Source organism: Electrophorus electricus, chromosome 21, assembly GCF_041902795.1.
Source record: "Electrophorus electricus isolate QZ-2024a chromosome 21, ASM4190279v1, whole genome shotgun sequence".
NCBI lineage: Eukaryota > Metazoa > Chordata > Actinopteri > Gymnotiformes > Gymnotidae > Electrophorus > Electrophorus electricus.
The window spans coordinates 13,166,787-13,182,500 of NC_137517.1; the positions used below are offsets into that span (position 1 = coordinate 13,166,787).

A 15,714-nucleotide genomic window follows, 5' to 3' on the forward strand; every position below is an offset into this window, starting at 1 on the left:
CTGCGAGTTACACGTCAATACTGTGTGAAATTTTTTTTTAACAAAACAGATGTTTGATTTTGCACTTTTGCCAACACCAGATTAATGCAGATTATGTCCCTTGTGGTGTTTTGACCTTTTATTCAGAATTTTTGTCTGAAGTCCCTTAAAACATTCACTTATGTCTACAGCTCCATCATAACCTTGACCTTAGATGTTACCTACTAGTAAACAGATCTGCCTGATTAACGTCTTTTGGCTCGTCTTCTTCTCAGATACATGTCTGGGCACAAACTAAACGTTCACATACTGGCTTATACCACTACATCACTGGGCATGTGAACTGGACATGGCGATCAGCAGAGGAGAGACCCAAGATACCATTTGAAAATGGTTTATTCAAACACTCAAAATGGTTTGAACTGTCATATCAGGGGAGTGTATGCTAGAAACGAAACGTAATGACAATAAATAGTCATTTTATATAGAGTTTGTGAGCACAGTATAGGTATTACACACAAACTAATAACCTGTCTCTCTCTCTCTCTCTCTCTGTGTGGGTGTGTGTGTGTGTGTGTGTGTGTGTGTGTGTGTGTGTGTGTGTGTGAGTGAGTGTGTGTGTGTGTGTGTGTGTGTGTGTGTGAGTGTGTGTGTGTGTGTGTGTGTGTGTGTGTGTGTTTGTGTGTGTGTGAGTGTGTGTGTGTGTGTGTGTGTGTGTGTGTGAGTGTGTGTGTGTGTGTGTGAAAACCTAAGTAAACGTCTGCTCAGAACAGCTGTGCTGTATAAGCTCCATGACAAACAAAATTCTCCCACAGTCCAAATCCACTGCTAATTTACTGTCACTGTTCTACGCTATTCTGTGTTATTTAAATACAGTTCTATACTGTAGCTCTGATTTCTCTCTCCCGCAGAAGGTTGGATAAAGTGTTGTGACTGGTCACAGCAGTCCGGCCCCTAAAAAACAATTATCCTTGACAAAACCGGTTCAGTCCGGTTTAACGCGAAAGTGAAATTTTTGTGCTCCATTTTAAGAAGCGGAATGCAAATATCTTTAGAAAAGAAAGCCGGTGAGTATCTGAATCTGAGCTGTCAATCAAGAATTATATGAACTTATACTACTCAAAGAACAAGTTCTTAAATTTAATATTAACAGAATTTAATATTAACAGGTTAATGTCTGAAAACGTAAAGCTTTTAGCCGCTATTCTGTTGCAGTAGGTGTCTTCGTTTACGCGAAATGCAGCAATAGAACTGAGGTCGTCTGATTCAGAATAACGAAACTAAAGTCGTTCTAGGCTCATCTGAGAAATTGGTCCGAATCAATATGTTTACATGAACTGTATAAAAAGTACTAATAAACGCACTATATACTTAATATATTTATATTTTGTCCTCTACGCAGAAACAAACTGCGCAAATAGAACAGGCGTCGTACTGCAGGAAGTGTCACAAATGTCTCGGACTGTGAGCCAGTAGATCTAACAGTAAGTGTTTAGGTGTCCAACTAGATGTAGACTAGTTGTTTTATCAGGCTAAGACCGTGCTGTTTACACGATCATGTCGTAATTAGACTGACAGTGTGAGGTTAGTATTGTACCAATAGTGTGCATGTCAGTGTAACTAAAGAAGTAATATTTATAATATTTATTAGTAATATTATTAAGTGATATTTCGACACTGTTTCTTTGTATGACAGTGATTGAGTTAGTCTGTGACCCACTATGCACTTACAGAACACATTTTTCCTGCCTCTGTCTTCTTTTCCACTTTGGACTGATACTGTTCACTACACCCACGTTTTTGAGTTTGTTTTAGTGCTGTAAGATTACGTTTTAAACTTTATGCATTATTTGCTCATTTTAATAAACTATATTTTGTACTTATAAAGTTAGTAAAGGTGCCTGTCTACACCAAAGCTCTTCAAAAACATGAATGACTCTGTTTCTCTTTTGAGAACATTAAGCGAGAAAATACTGTAATGTCTCGCTTATAGGTGCATTCCGAGCTGAAGCGTGAATGTCTTGGTCGTGCTTCGTTAAAACGCGTGAATGTCTTGGTCGTGATTGATTAAAGCGCGTGAATGTCTTTTTCGTGATTGATTAAAGCGCGTGAATGTCTTGGTCGTGACTCGATAAACGGAGATCTTGGCTGCATTTCGGGCTGTGAACCAGTAGATCTGGCAGAACGTGTTTACACGTCCAACTCGGCTACGTGTTTTGAACTGGCTAAGACAGTGATTTTATACGATCGTGTGTTAGTTCAACTAACAGTGTCAGACTAGTATTGTACCAACGGTGCGCATGTAAATCTAGCTTTTTTATGAAGTTCTGCGCTGTTTATTTGTGTGACAGTGATTTTGAGTATGCACTTATTATAAAAACACATCTTTACTGCCCTCTTTTGCAGTTTAGCCAGGGCTTTAGCCTGGTAGTGATCTTGACACTAACCTCTCTGTGCTCACATGAGGATGTTTACATTTGCATTTATAAAATTTAGCAGACACTCTTATCCTGAGCGACTTACAAAGGTGCTTTATTTATGTTTTTTGTAGCGACACAACAAATCACTTCTGTAAGTCTCTCTGGACAAGGGTGTCTGCCATATGCAGTAAATGTAAATATTGTAATTGAATATGTGTTCTGATTATTAATCTGCATGTGCGTGTTTGCAGGTGTACAGCTATAATCTGTAGGAGGAGACATGACCTCCAAAATACGTGTCTCTGGGGAACAGCACACACAGAAAGGAGACAGGTGAGAGAACATAAATAAACATACTTGCAGTGCATAGGTTTGTGCACTTATTTACTTGGGATATCTGAATAAATCTATATTTATTGCATTTAGTAGATGTTCTTAGCCACACAGACCTCTTAAAAGTGCTTTGATATCCATTCACAAAACCCTTGAATAGTACCAGCAGGTAACAATCTTAAATCAGATACTGCCAGAAACAGTTGTCTCTACTGAGACCGAGACACAATGCACAATACAAAGATGAAACATAAGTATAATCTTCAGAAAGTTTAAGACCAGCGTAATGCAATGTAAAGTAATGTAAAGATGCTCTCTGGTATAACTCTGATCATCTTGAAGATCACTTAGTAAATAACAAGAAACATAATAACGAATTTAGTGTTTTCAACATCTTTGTACGAATTCTTTAAAAAACATTAAATAAAAATCGCAATGATAGACATAAATGCATATTAATTTATTTGCACCATTTATACACACATTAGTATTTTGGCCTTAAAATAATATCTTTTTAATTGTGTATGTTAGTCTGATTCAGGGTAAGAGATCAGACTCCCCGGAACCCAGCAGTGTGTCCATGAAGAGTGACCAGTCAATGGACATTCCATTAAAGTTCAGAGAGGGAGTGTATCCTACTGAGCTCAGGTAAGGATAATGTAGGGAATGTGCCTGTTCTACTGAGCTCAGGTAAGGATGATGTAGGGAATGTGAGTGTTCTACTGAGCTCAGGTAAGGATGATGTAGGGAATGTGAGTGTTCTACTGAGCTCAGGTAAGGATGATGTAGGGAATGTGAGTGTTCTACTGAGCTCAGGTAAGGATGATGTAGGGAATGTGAGTGTTCTACTGAGCTCAGGTAAGGATGATGTAGGGAATGTGAGTGTTCTACTGAGCTCAGGTAAGGATGATGTAGGGAATGTGACTGTTCTGCTGAGCTCAGGTAAGGATGATGTAGGGAATGTGAGTGTTCTACTGAGCTCAGGTAAGGATGATGTAGGGAATGTGACTGTTCTACTGAGCTCAGCTAAGGATGATGTAGGGAATATAACTGTTCTACTGAGCTCAGGTAAGGATGATGTAGGGAATGTGGCTGTTCTACTGAGCTCAGATAAGATGGAGTCCTCCACATACACTTCAGAGAGGGAAAGTGTTCTGATGAGAGGTGATGGTCTCCTGGTTTAAGACAGTGTTCCTCACTCCCAGTCCCACCTGATCAAACTCATTCAGCTCATTATGAAGTTCTTCATGAGCTGTATCAGGTGTGTTGGAGCAGGAAAACACTAAACTGTGCAGTGCTGCAGGTTCCCAGCACTGGGAATGAGGAACACTGGATTAAATCAGTTCATCCATCTTTGGGAATGAGGAACACTGGATTAGGGGATTAAATCAGATCATCCAGCCTGCATATCCTGAGTGGGAAGAGGTTTGTGCACTTATTTACTTGGGATATCTGAATACATGTATATTTCTTGCATTTTTTAGATGCCCTTATCCAGACAAACTTCTTAAAAGTGCTTTGTAGTCCATTCACAAAACCCTTGGATAGTACCAGTAGGTAATATTCTTAAATAATCTTGATCTCTAATACTACCAGAAACATTTGTCTCTGCTGAGACTGAGACACAATACACAATACGGATGAAACATAAGTATAAACTTTAGAAAGTTCAGAAAGTTTAAAAGCCTAATAAACCTGGATAACCAAGTCAGGTTTGGAACGTGAGCCCAGAACAATAACTGGTCATCCACAATTACACAGAGACTTCTGCATCCTCACAGTGAGCAGAGAGTTCTCAAAGGGTAAAGTCACTGTGGAAATGAACTCTGGATTTGTGAGATGATTACTTTAGAAAATACACCAAAAATGTGAAACTATTTTAAGTTAGACTTTGGCAGTATAACACTATTTTGGCATTAAAACAATATCTTTTTTAATTGTGTGTTTTAGTTCTATTCAGGGTAAGAGATCAGACTCCCCGGAACCCAGCTGTGTATCCATGAAGAGTGACAAGTCAATGAAGATTCCAATGCAGTTCAGAGAGGGAGTGTATCCTACTGAGCTCAGGTAAGGATGATGTAGGGAATGTGACTGTTCTACTGAGCTCAGGTAAGGATGACGTAGGGAATGTGACTGTTCTACTGAGCTCAGGTAAAATGGAGTCCTCCACTTATACTTCAGAGAGGGAGAGTGTTCTGATGAGAGGTGATAGTCTCCTGGTTTAGGACAGTGTTCCTCACTCCCAGTCCCACCTGATCAAACTCACTCAGCTCATTATGAAGTTCTTCATGAGTTGCATCAGGTGTGTTGGAGCAGGAAAACACTAAACTGCAGTGCTGCAGGTTCCCAGCACTGGGAATGAGGAAGACTGGATTAGAGGATTAAATCAGTTCATCCAGCACTTGGAGTGAGGAGCACTGCATTAGGGGGATTAAATCAGTTTATCCAGCACTGGGAGTGAGGAACACTGAATTAGAAGATTAAATCGGTTCATCCAGCCTGCATATCCTGAGTGGGAAGAGGTTTGTGCACTTATTTACTTGAGATATCAGAATAAACGTATATTTATTGCATTTAGTAGATGCCCTTATCCAGACAGACTTCTTAAAAGTGCTTTGTTGTCCATTCAGAGAACCCTTGGATAGTACCAGTAGGTAATATTCTTAAATAATCTTGATCTCTGATACTGCCAGAAACAATTGTCTCTACTGAGACCGAGAAACAATACACAATACAGAAATGAAACATAAGTATAAACTTCAGAAAGTTTAAGACCAGCCGTACTGCTGCATTCTGGATCAGCTGTAAGGGCCTGGAGACACACATGGAGGAAGCAGCCAGGAGTGAGTTACAGTCACCCAGTCTCAAGGTAATGAGGGACTGGAGGAGCACCTGGGTGTCCTCTTTAGAGAGAAACAGTCGAATCTTCCAGATATTGTAAAGTATAAACCTGTAAGTGTGATACATGGGAGACACACACACACACACACACACACACACACACACACACACACACACACACACACACACACACACACACACAATGTCACAAGCATAGGGAGGTATCTATGAGGAGGGGTCTGTGCTATGACAGTACAGTTACAGATGTGCAAAAATAGTTATAGTTTATTAAAATATTAATTTTCAGTCTCCTTTATGCACAGTCTAATTCAGCCTCACAGCACAGGTGTACGTTTACCAAGAATACAAAACACACCTGTACATTTACGAATATTTCCCTAAAGTTCAGCTTCTTTATTTAAAAACAATGGCAGTTATTCTAAAGCTGACTGTATACTGTATTCAGTATGTACTGTAATAATTAAATAATAATAAGTTTAAATTTAAATAGTGCATTTCTAAAATTCAAGGTTGCTTTACAATAGCAATACACATGGAAAGAGACATGAATTAACACATTTAGCACATTAATTTATCAACTATTAACAGAAGAAAGGTCATTAAAATGTTTATGTTTTAAGCGATTTGAAAGCAGAAATTGAAGACCAGAGATGGAGAGATTGTAGTAAAGTGTTCTATAGTTTTGAGGCCATGACACTAAAAGATCTGCCCCTACAGAGACTAATCTTAATTTAGGGATGGAGAGACAACCTGCATCAGAAGACCTAAGTGTATGGGTGGAGCAGTATGGATGTAGGAGTTCAGCTAAGTAGGGAGGTGCAAGACCATGCAGAGCTTTGAATGTAAGCAGGACGAGTTTATACTGAATGTGTTGAGAGACAGGGAGCCAGTGTAACTGATGTAGAATCGGGGTGTTTTGGGCTGACATTTTTTAACATCTAAGAGAATTCTGGGGTGTAAATGAAGAGAGAGTTGCAGTAATCAAGATGGGATGTGATGAAAGCATGAACCAGAGTTTCAGCACCTTGTCTGGAGAGCATGGGCCTAAGTCTACTGATATTGTGACTGTAAAAAAAAAGGCATTTTTAACCATTGACATGATGTGGGGTTGAAAGAGTGAGGAGTACACCAAAGTTCCAAAATGCAGTTGATGATTTGACCAAGACCCATCTAGACTGAGTTTAAAATCAGTTAATTTAGCGATTATGGATTTAGAAGCAATAACTAAAATTTTATTTTGTAAGGATTTAACTCTAGGAAGTTTATGTTCATCCACTGTTTGAGATCTTTGATACAAGAGAGTAAAGCAGGAAGTGGTAAGGTAGTGTTACCTTTGGTGCTACTATAAATCTGAGTGTCATCAGCATAACAGTGGAAACGGAGACCATGCCTGCGGATAATCTGACCAAGGGGCAACATATCGATTAAATAGGAGAGGACCAGGCACCGATCCCTAGAGAACATCTTGGGTAACGGTAACAGTGTGTGATTTGTGTTTACCAAGTGTGACAAAATGTGATCTATTAGAGATATAGGAGATAAACCATTCAAGAACTGTATTAGTAATCCCAATGTCTGAGAGGCAGCTGATAAGTACGCTATGGTTTAATTGTGTCAAACACAGCACTTCTATCTAGAAGATCTAGAAGGAGGAGAACACACAGGGCACCAGAGTCAGTAGAGAGAAGGGGATCATTGAAACCATGTAACAGGGCTCTCTCAGTGTTGTGCATAGTATGGAAGTCAGATTGGAAAGGTTCAAATAGATCCTGAGTATTTAAGAAAGATTGTAGTTGAGAGGCTGGAACCCTGAGTAGACAGGGGAGACTGGAAATGGGTCAGTAATTATCAAGTAGTGCAGCATTTAGTCCTGTTTTATAAAGAATGGCAGTTAAAGCTGAGGTTTTGAGAGCTGTAGGGACAGAATCCGAAGGGAAGCATTAATGAGAAGACATGGGAGAAATAGCAGAAGAACACTTAAGAAGAGGAGTTGGGGCAGGATCAAGCTGTAGGTAGATGAGCTGGATTTAGCTACAGTAGTAATGCTGTTACTGAACATTGCTGAGCTCCTCTTTTAATGACTAGACAAAAATAAACTCTCTTGATTACAGTTTAAGTTTCAAGTTTGGTTTATTTGTCATGTACATAGATAACTCGCAGTGAAATGGTTTGAGAGTGCTCTGTCCAAATTGAGGGAAAAAAACAGGGGTACATAAGGAAATATCTCTCTCTCTCTCTCTCTCTCTCTCTCTCTCTATATATATATATATGTATATATATATATATATATATATATATATATATATATATAACAATGTATGTACAATATATGTATAATATGTTTATCAGGCTTTGCCAGAAATGTAGCACAAATTAGTCCGTGGATCAGTGTGTGTTTACATGTGCACATAGTCTGGCTAATATTATTCTAGAACACATGCTTTAATCAGCCTAAGCTTAGGTCAACTAAGACACTATGTCACACTATAACAATCAGACTGTAGTATTAACATGATCATATCTAAGTAAGACAGTTGTAGACTAATATAAGATCATGGGTGTACATGTAAACATAGATAGTGAGGGGTTAACACTTGTGTAACAGTTGATTAATCTGCTTGTATTATTCCTAGAAATATAAAAATCTTGGTGTTATCTTTGATCCAGATCTCAGATTTGAACAGCAAATCAATTCTGTTATTAGGAATAATTTTTACAAGTTCAGAGAAATTTCCCAAAATCAAATTCTTTGTTCATGCTTAGGAACAAGTCATCTACTCACTGGCACTCAGAGTTGTTCAGATCAGCTGTTGCCTGTTCTAAAATCTCGGCTGAAGCTGAAGTGTGACTGTGTCTGTTCCACAGTCTTGACTGAAGCTGAAGTGTGACTGTGTCTGTTCTACAGTCTCGACTGAAGCTGAAGTGTGACTGTGTCTGTTCTACAGTCTCGACTGAAGCTGAAGTGTGACTGTGTCTTTCTACAGTCTCGACTGAAGCTGAAGTGTGACTGTGTCTGTTCAGCTGCAGCACTGAGGCTGTGGAACAGTCCTTCTCTGAATATCAGCTCTGCTCCCTCTTGTGCAGATTTCAAACACTTCTTTTTACCCTGACATTTTCGTTTCTCTGTCCATGTTTATGTTTGATGGCACATTTCCTTTTGTTTTACATTTCACAGGTTTTTGTTAAGACATTTTTCCTAACTTTCCACAGCACTTTGGTCATTGCTGTTGTGGTAAATGTGCTCTATAAATAAAATGTACTTATTTTCTAACAAATCATCTTGTAAAGGAGCCCTTTTGTCTGTTTTGCTTTCCCTTGTCATCCTTTGTTTATTGTTGTATCTGTGTGTTGTCCTTCTCCCTGCTCCTCCCACCATTCCTGCCACTCCCCAGCCTAACTCCACCCACCATTCCTGCCAAAGCCCCAGCCTAACTCCTCCCACCATTCCGGCCACTTTCCAGCCTAACTCCTCCCACCATTTCTGCCACTTTCCAGCCTAACTCCTCCCACCATTCCTGCCTCTCTCCAGCCTAATTCCACCTACCATTCCTGCCACTCTCCAGCCTAACTCCACTCACCATTCCTGCCACTCCCCAGCCTAACTCCTCCCACCATTCCTGCCGCTCCCCAGCCTAACTCCTCCCACCATTCCTGCCAATTTCCAGCCTAACTCCACCCACCATTCCTGCCACTTTCCAGCCTAACTCCACCCACCATTCCTGCCACTACTGACCTAACTCCACCTGCCATTCCAGCCACTTGTCCTTAGTCTCTGCATTGTTCTCTTCCCAGATTCCTCCATGTATATACTTCTCCTGTTTCCTGTCTTCCTGTTCTTGTTTGTTGACCTTTGTTTTCTTGTGGCTGAGTGTGTTTAGCACATTTGCTTTACTTTCACTTTCTATTAAAAGCCTTTTTGAGTTTCTACACTCACACCTGCATCTTCATCCTTTCTGCTGCTGCACACCAGGCAGCATCACAGATCTGTTATAAAATGCAGAAACGCAAGTGTTGATAATATATAATCTTGTATATTATCTACTTGTCTGTATAATCATGTGTTGTGCAGGTATGAATGTGCTACATATTCCTCCATAAAAGTCTGTTGTGTTTGTCCACAGTGTACAAAGAGAAAAAGCAGAACTCACCTACAGAAAACAATTGGAGTCCATATTCAAGGTATGTAAGTGTGGGGGTGATTTCTAGTATATTTGGGTTTTAGGATGTAACAGAAGTAATAAGATTACTTTTTCCATTAAGTAATGAGTACAGTAATCCCATTACAATTTTAGATAAGTGATGAGTAATGGATTACTTTTTTTTAAGTAACTACCCAAACACTGCCAGAATGTTCTCCATCATGAAACAAAATCATGTAGTGATCTCTCTCTGTAACATGGTGGTGTTTTTTTGATTGTCTGTTGCTGTTTATTCCTAACCAGGAGCTGGAGCACAAAGTCGTCTCTCTGGTGAAGAAGGAGCTGAAGAAGTTTAAGAAGCTGCTGAGTCCAGATTACCCAGCATGCTCTGAGAGAGAGGTGGAGGATGAGGAGGATCAGAGCAGTGCCAGAGAGGGAGCGCTGAAGATCACACTGCATGTCATGGGGAACATGAACCAGACAGACCTTGCTAACACACTACAGAGCAGTAAGAGCTCTGGATCATGGCTTTATGATGGCAGTATCACTATAACTAAATTTTGTTCTCTGTGTTTGTGCAAAGTGTTTCAGCGTTTTGATAAATTACTTCAACATCAAAGATAACAAGAAAATAAAATATTTGTGATCATGTTCTTCTGTTTATTAGAGCTATTCTCTGAATATCAACGAAATCTCAAACACAAACTAATGGATACATTTAAAAGAATTAATGAAGGAATTTCCCAACAAGGAAGCTCAACTCTTCTGAATGAGATCTACACAGAGCTCTACATCACAGAGGGAGGGAGTGGAGAGGTCAATAATGAACACGAGGTGAGACAGATTGAGACAGCATCCAGGAGACCAGCAACACAGGAGACACCCATCAAATGCAATGACCTCTTTAAAGACAAACCCATCAGAAGAGTGCTGACTAAAGGAGTTGCTGGAATTGGGAAAACGGTCTCTGTTCAGAAGTTCATTCTGGACTGGGCTGAAGGAAGAGCAAATCAGGACGTCCTCTTCATATTTCCACTTCCTTTTAGGGAGCTGAATTTGATGAAGGAGAAAATGTTCAGTCTGATGGATCTACTTCATCACTTTTTCCCAGAAACAAAACAATTACAATTAATACACTGTGATGCTTACAAAGTCATTTTCATCTTTGATGGTCTGGATGAGTGTTGACTTCCTCTAGATTTCCAGAACAATGAGAACTTGTGGAATGTAACAGAGTCGACCTCGGTGGATGTGCTGCTGACAAACCTCATCAAGGGGAATCTGCTTCCCTCTGCTCTCCTCTGGATAACCTCTCGACCTGCAGCAGCCAATCAGATCCCTCCTGAGTGTGTTGATCAGGTAACAGAGGTACGAGGGTTCAGTGACCCTCAGAAAGAGGAGTACTTCAGGAAGAGAATCAGTGATCAGAGCCTGGCCAACAAAATCATCACACACATGAAGTCATCAAGAAGCCTCTACATCATGTGTCACATTCCAGTCTTCTGTTGGATTGCAGCCACTGTTCTAGAGAGAATGTTGGGTGAAGCAGAGAGTGGAGAGATCCCCAAGACTCTGACTCAAATGTTCACACACTTTCTGATCTTTCAGATCAAACACAAGGATAGAAAGTACCATGGAAACACTGACACTGATCCTCAACAGACTAAAAAGTCAATTCTGGCACTGGGAAAACTGGCTTTCCAACAGCTGGAAAAGGGCAACCTGATCTTCTATGAGGAAGACCTAAGAGAGTGTGGCATTGATGTCAAAGTAGTGTCACTGTACTCAGGAGTGCGTACCCAAATCTTCAGAGAGGAGTCTGGGCTTCACCTGGGGAAGATGTTCAGCTTTGTGCATCTGAGCATTCATGAGTTTCTGGCTGCTTTATATGCATTTCTCTCCTTCATCTCCAAAAAGAAAAATGTGTTGAAACAGCAAAAGAAAGGTCTCTTTAAAAGATCAACCATGTCTGACTTCCTTATGAATGCAGTGGACAAGGCCTTACAGAGTGAGAATGAACATCTGGACCTTTTCCTCCGCTTCCTTCTGGGTCTTTCACTGGAGTCCAATCAGACTCTCTTACAAGGCCTACTGACACAGAGGAAAAGAAGCTCTCACAGCAAAGAGGAAACAGTCAACTACATCAAGGAGAAGATCAGGGAGAATCCATCTCCAGAGAAATCCATCAATCTGTTCCACTGTCTGAATGAACTAAAGGATCATTCTCTAGTACAGGAAGTCCAGACATACCTAAGCAGAGGAGGTGACCATTGTCTCCATGGAGCCAGTCTCTCTCCAGCTCAGTGGTCAGCTCTGGTGTTTGTGTTGCTGAACTCAGAAGAGGAGCTGGATGAGTTTGACCTGAGTAAATATGACCCATCAGAGGAATGTCTACTGAGACTGCTTCCAGTGGTCACAGCATCCAGAAAAGCTGTGTGAGTATTTTCATTCATAAACACATTACTGCACTGGTGTTAGTACATCATGATCTCCATCATAAGGTACTTTGTTAATTTGTGAGTGTTCCTTAAACCCCTCTGTATCCTGTACCCTAATCACTATGCAAGGTGTTAGCTGACCAAATCATTAATCCTAAAGTGCTTCTTAAGTGTCTTTGTGCTGCCTTTCCTCTGAGTACAGGCAGTGCTCAACAAATGCACCACAAAAAACCTATCACACACTTCTCTCTCTCTCTCTCTCTCTCTCTCTCTCTCTCTCTCTCTCTCTCTTTCTTACACACACACACACACACACACACACACACACACACACACACACTACACTGTAAGTGTATATTTCTCTCTTACACACATTGACATTATAACTCTTTCACTTGTTACAGTGTTCACTTACCCCTGCCCTGCTTACCTACAACCAGCGATGGAAACAGGTGTAGACCAACATTTAAGACGTGTAAAATATAATACATTTATCTGACTGAATTATAATTACAAAGGTATTAGAGTAAATTCTATTGTGTAGCACAGTTTAATTGATGAGAATATGTATAACTAACTTTATAAAGTTACTTAAGCATTTACATTATGTCATACTACCTGAATGTTACCCAATAGATGGATATAAAGTAAGAGAGAGGTAAAGAAAGAGTGAGCGAGAGAGAGAAGTAGAGAGAGAAAGCCCCAGGTAGAGGTTTCTCCAAACCTCACAGCTCAGTCCACCAGCTCTGCTCCAGCTCCACTCCAACTCTCCCCCTAAACCCTCCACCTCCAGACCCTGACTTCAGTCTTATCTTCACCAAGACCAGGTGGTTTACCATCACTGACCAATCACAACTAACCACATTCTCTTATCACCCACACCATGGGACAGCAATCAGGTATCACTGACGCAGGAACTCAGCTGGTGGTAGGACAGTGATTTACAGTCGTGAATAACAACTCACTTCCTGTAAAAGTGACCGTGATGTGACCCCTCTTGTATGTGTCACGTCTGCACTTCCTGTCATACTTGTTTCCCCTCTTTGGTCTTCCTAGTGCTGACCTTTGTCTATTTACACTGTTTGCCTTTTTGACTGTGGTCCTGCCTGAGAGGCCCAGCAGATGCAGCAGGACTAGAGCAGGTGAAGGGTACTGTGGAGAGACAGGCTGAGGGGATGGAGATGGACATTCTTCTCCACACACATCAGTTCCTCCTCTTATCCTAAGAGACACTGATGAACCAGTATATCCAGGGCTTTCTCCTCTTCTGGGGTTTGTGTGGACATCACTCCCCACTGCTCAGTGTGAACTGCCTGCACTTAATCTCTGCACAATATCATCACACTGCTTCTTTATCTCTGTTACACAAACTAACAGTTTTGTTCAGTTTCCTCCAAGGGAATATGGAACTCCTTTATAAAATTTAACTCACCCTTCTGTCTCTCCTCCACAACTTTACCATCTGAATCCGTGTCTGGTAGCGTCTTTGATCAAATTATCGTAATTCTGTTTGACTATTAATCTATTGTTTGCCTGTTGACTTGTGGGACTGTTTCCAAACTTAGGCAGGGGTGGAGTTAACAAAGAAGCAATTTGAACTTGCTCTGAATTAAAAGCGTGCGTGTGTATGTGTGCGTGTGTATGTGTGCGTGCGTGTGTGTGTGTGTGTGTGTGTGTGTGTGTGTGTGTGTGTGTGTGTTATACAAGAGAGAGAACAGAAATCACCATCTTGATGCATAATTAACCGATCAATTTAACATGTCTGTTCAATGCAGTTAAATTAATAGTGGTGTGTTGTAATAAGGAATAAGCACATTTTGTGTTTTGTCTGTGTGTGGATTTCAGAAAGAACAGTAGAGACAGGTAGATAAAGAGAATAGAGATATTTTGTTTATCTAAATCAGTAGTTCTCAAACATTTTAGACCAAGTGTCTCCTATAAATCATCCCACAGATACACAGACGGTGATCACTTACCATTTCAGTAAGAGGGTTGAGGAGTTTAGCTGAGTAAAGCTGTACGATGTCCAGGATGAGGGCAGTGGTCTTCAAACACAGATCTGACTCTGCCTCCATTTTGTTATGGTACTCAGTCTTGATTGTGGTGAGAGCAGAGAGGTTATTCTCACAACAGAAAGTATCAACCCCACTAGCGAAGAACATCAAAACCTGCACAGCTTTTAATGAGAAGGTTGAAAATTCACTCTGTCTTTGGATCCAGAAGTTCTACAATTACATCTGTTTGAATTCTGACATCAGTATCTCATCAGATGATAACTGGAGCAGCTTCTCTTATTCAGCACAGATCAGATCCTCAGTCATTCCTATGAGGTGAAAGGTGAAGGGGTTCCCGATGGCCCTGATTATGTCACACACTTCAAAAAGTGTCAGAGAGGCCCTGCGTTCAATGTTAAGCTCATCAAAACAGGAGAAACTATCAACGAGATAGACTAATTTTTCCTGCCATACTGAGTGTCCAAATACACTCACAAAGGGAGATTGTTGTTCTTGCATAAACACGTGTAGCTCAGATGCAGTGCAAAGAGCCTTGTGAGCACTTTTCCCCTTGATAACATCTCACTTCAGCACGAAGCAAATGTTGCACATGTTCACTGCCCAGTACCTCACAAAGCACATTGAACAAAGTTATTGGTTGAGCCTTTATTAACTTCACTGCATCATTCCTCCTGATATCGGTTTCCTGATGTTATGACATTATCCTGTGCTTTTGCTGGGTTTACATGTTTTATCATTTTATCTAGTGAAAAGATAAAGATGACGCCAGAGAGGTCGACTGCTGTCACCACTCCTCCGACCGTACTTTGTACTTTCTCCGAAATTCTTGCCTTCTTATCTTTTCTTTTTACTATGATGCGCATCTCTTATGACAGAAACACTCTTGTTTCTTTCAGTTTACAAAATACTCACCTCAAACCATTTCTAACCTCAGACCTAAGTTGGCAGAGTGAGATCCTAAGGGAAAACAAAGGACGCAACACAAAGAAATGGCCGTGAGGAAAGGGAGCCGGTGTAAGGAACAGGCTGAGGCCTCGGGCACACTGAGCTCCCTTACCTAGCATCCTGCTAGCCAATGTCCAGTCTCTGGATAACAAGCTCGACAACCTCTGGGCCAGGATAAAGTTCCAGAGGGACATTCGGGACTGCAATCTCCTCTGCCTCACTGAGACCCAGCGGTACCGAGCCATGCCATCCACCTGGCCGAGTTTTTCTCGGTGCGCCGCATGGACAGAATAGCAGAATCGGGGAAGTCGAGAGGCGGTGATGTGTGCATGATGGTAAACAATGGCTGGTGTGATAACGATAATGTTGTTACTCTCGCCCGGTCTTGCTCACCCAGTCCTTTTTACCTTCCTCGTGAGTTCACTCTGATCATCGTCAATACCGTGTACATTCCAGCTCAGGCTAACACGGACATCGCACTGTGACAACTCCTTGAGGCTCTTAAACAGTTTCAGTTAAATCACCGGGACACTGCACTTATTGTGGTTAGGGATTTTAACAGCACTAACCTCAAACATGCATT

The 15,714-nt window shown here is 40.9% G+C and overlaps 2 pseudogenes; both read left to right on the plus strand.

Moving 5' to 3' along the window:
• LOC145652840 (NACHT, LRR and PYD domains-containing protein 12-like) overlaps positions 1 to 15,714 on the plus strand; it is a 362,627-nt pseudogene that overhangs the window by 342,312 nt on the left and 4,601 nt on the right.
• LOC145652831 (NLR family CARD domain-containing protein 3-like) lies at positions 900 to 12,172 on the plus strand (annotated as a pseudogene).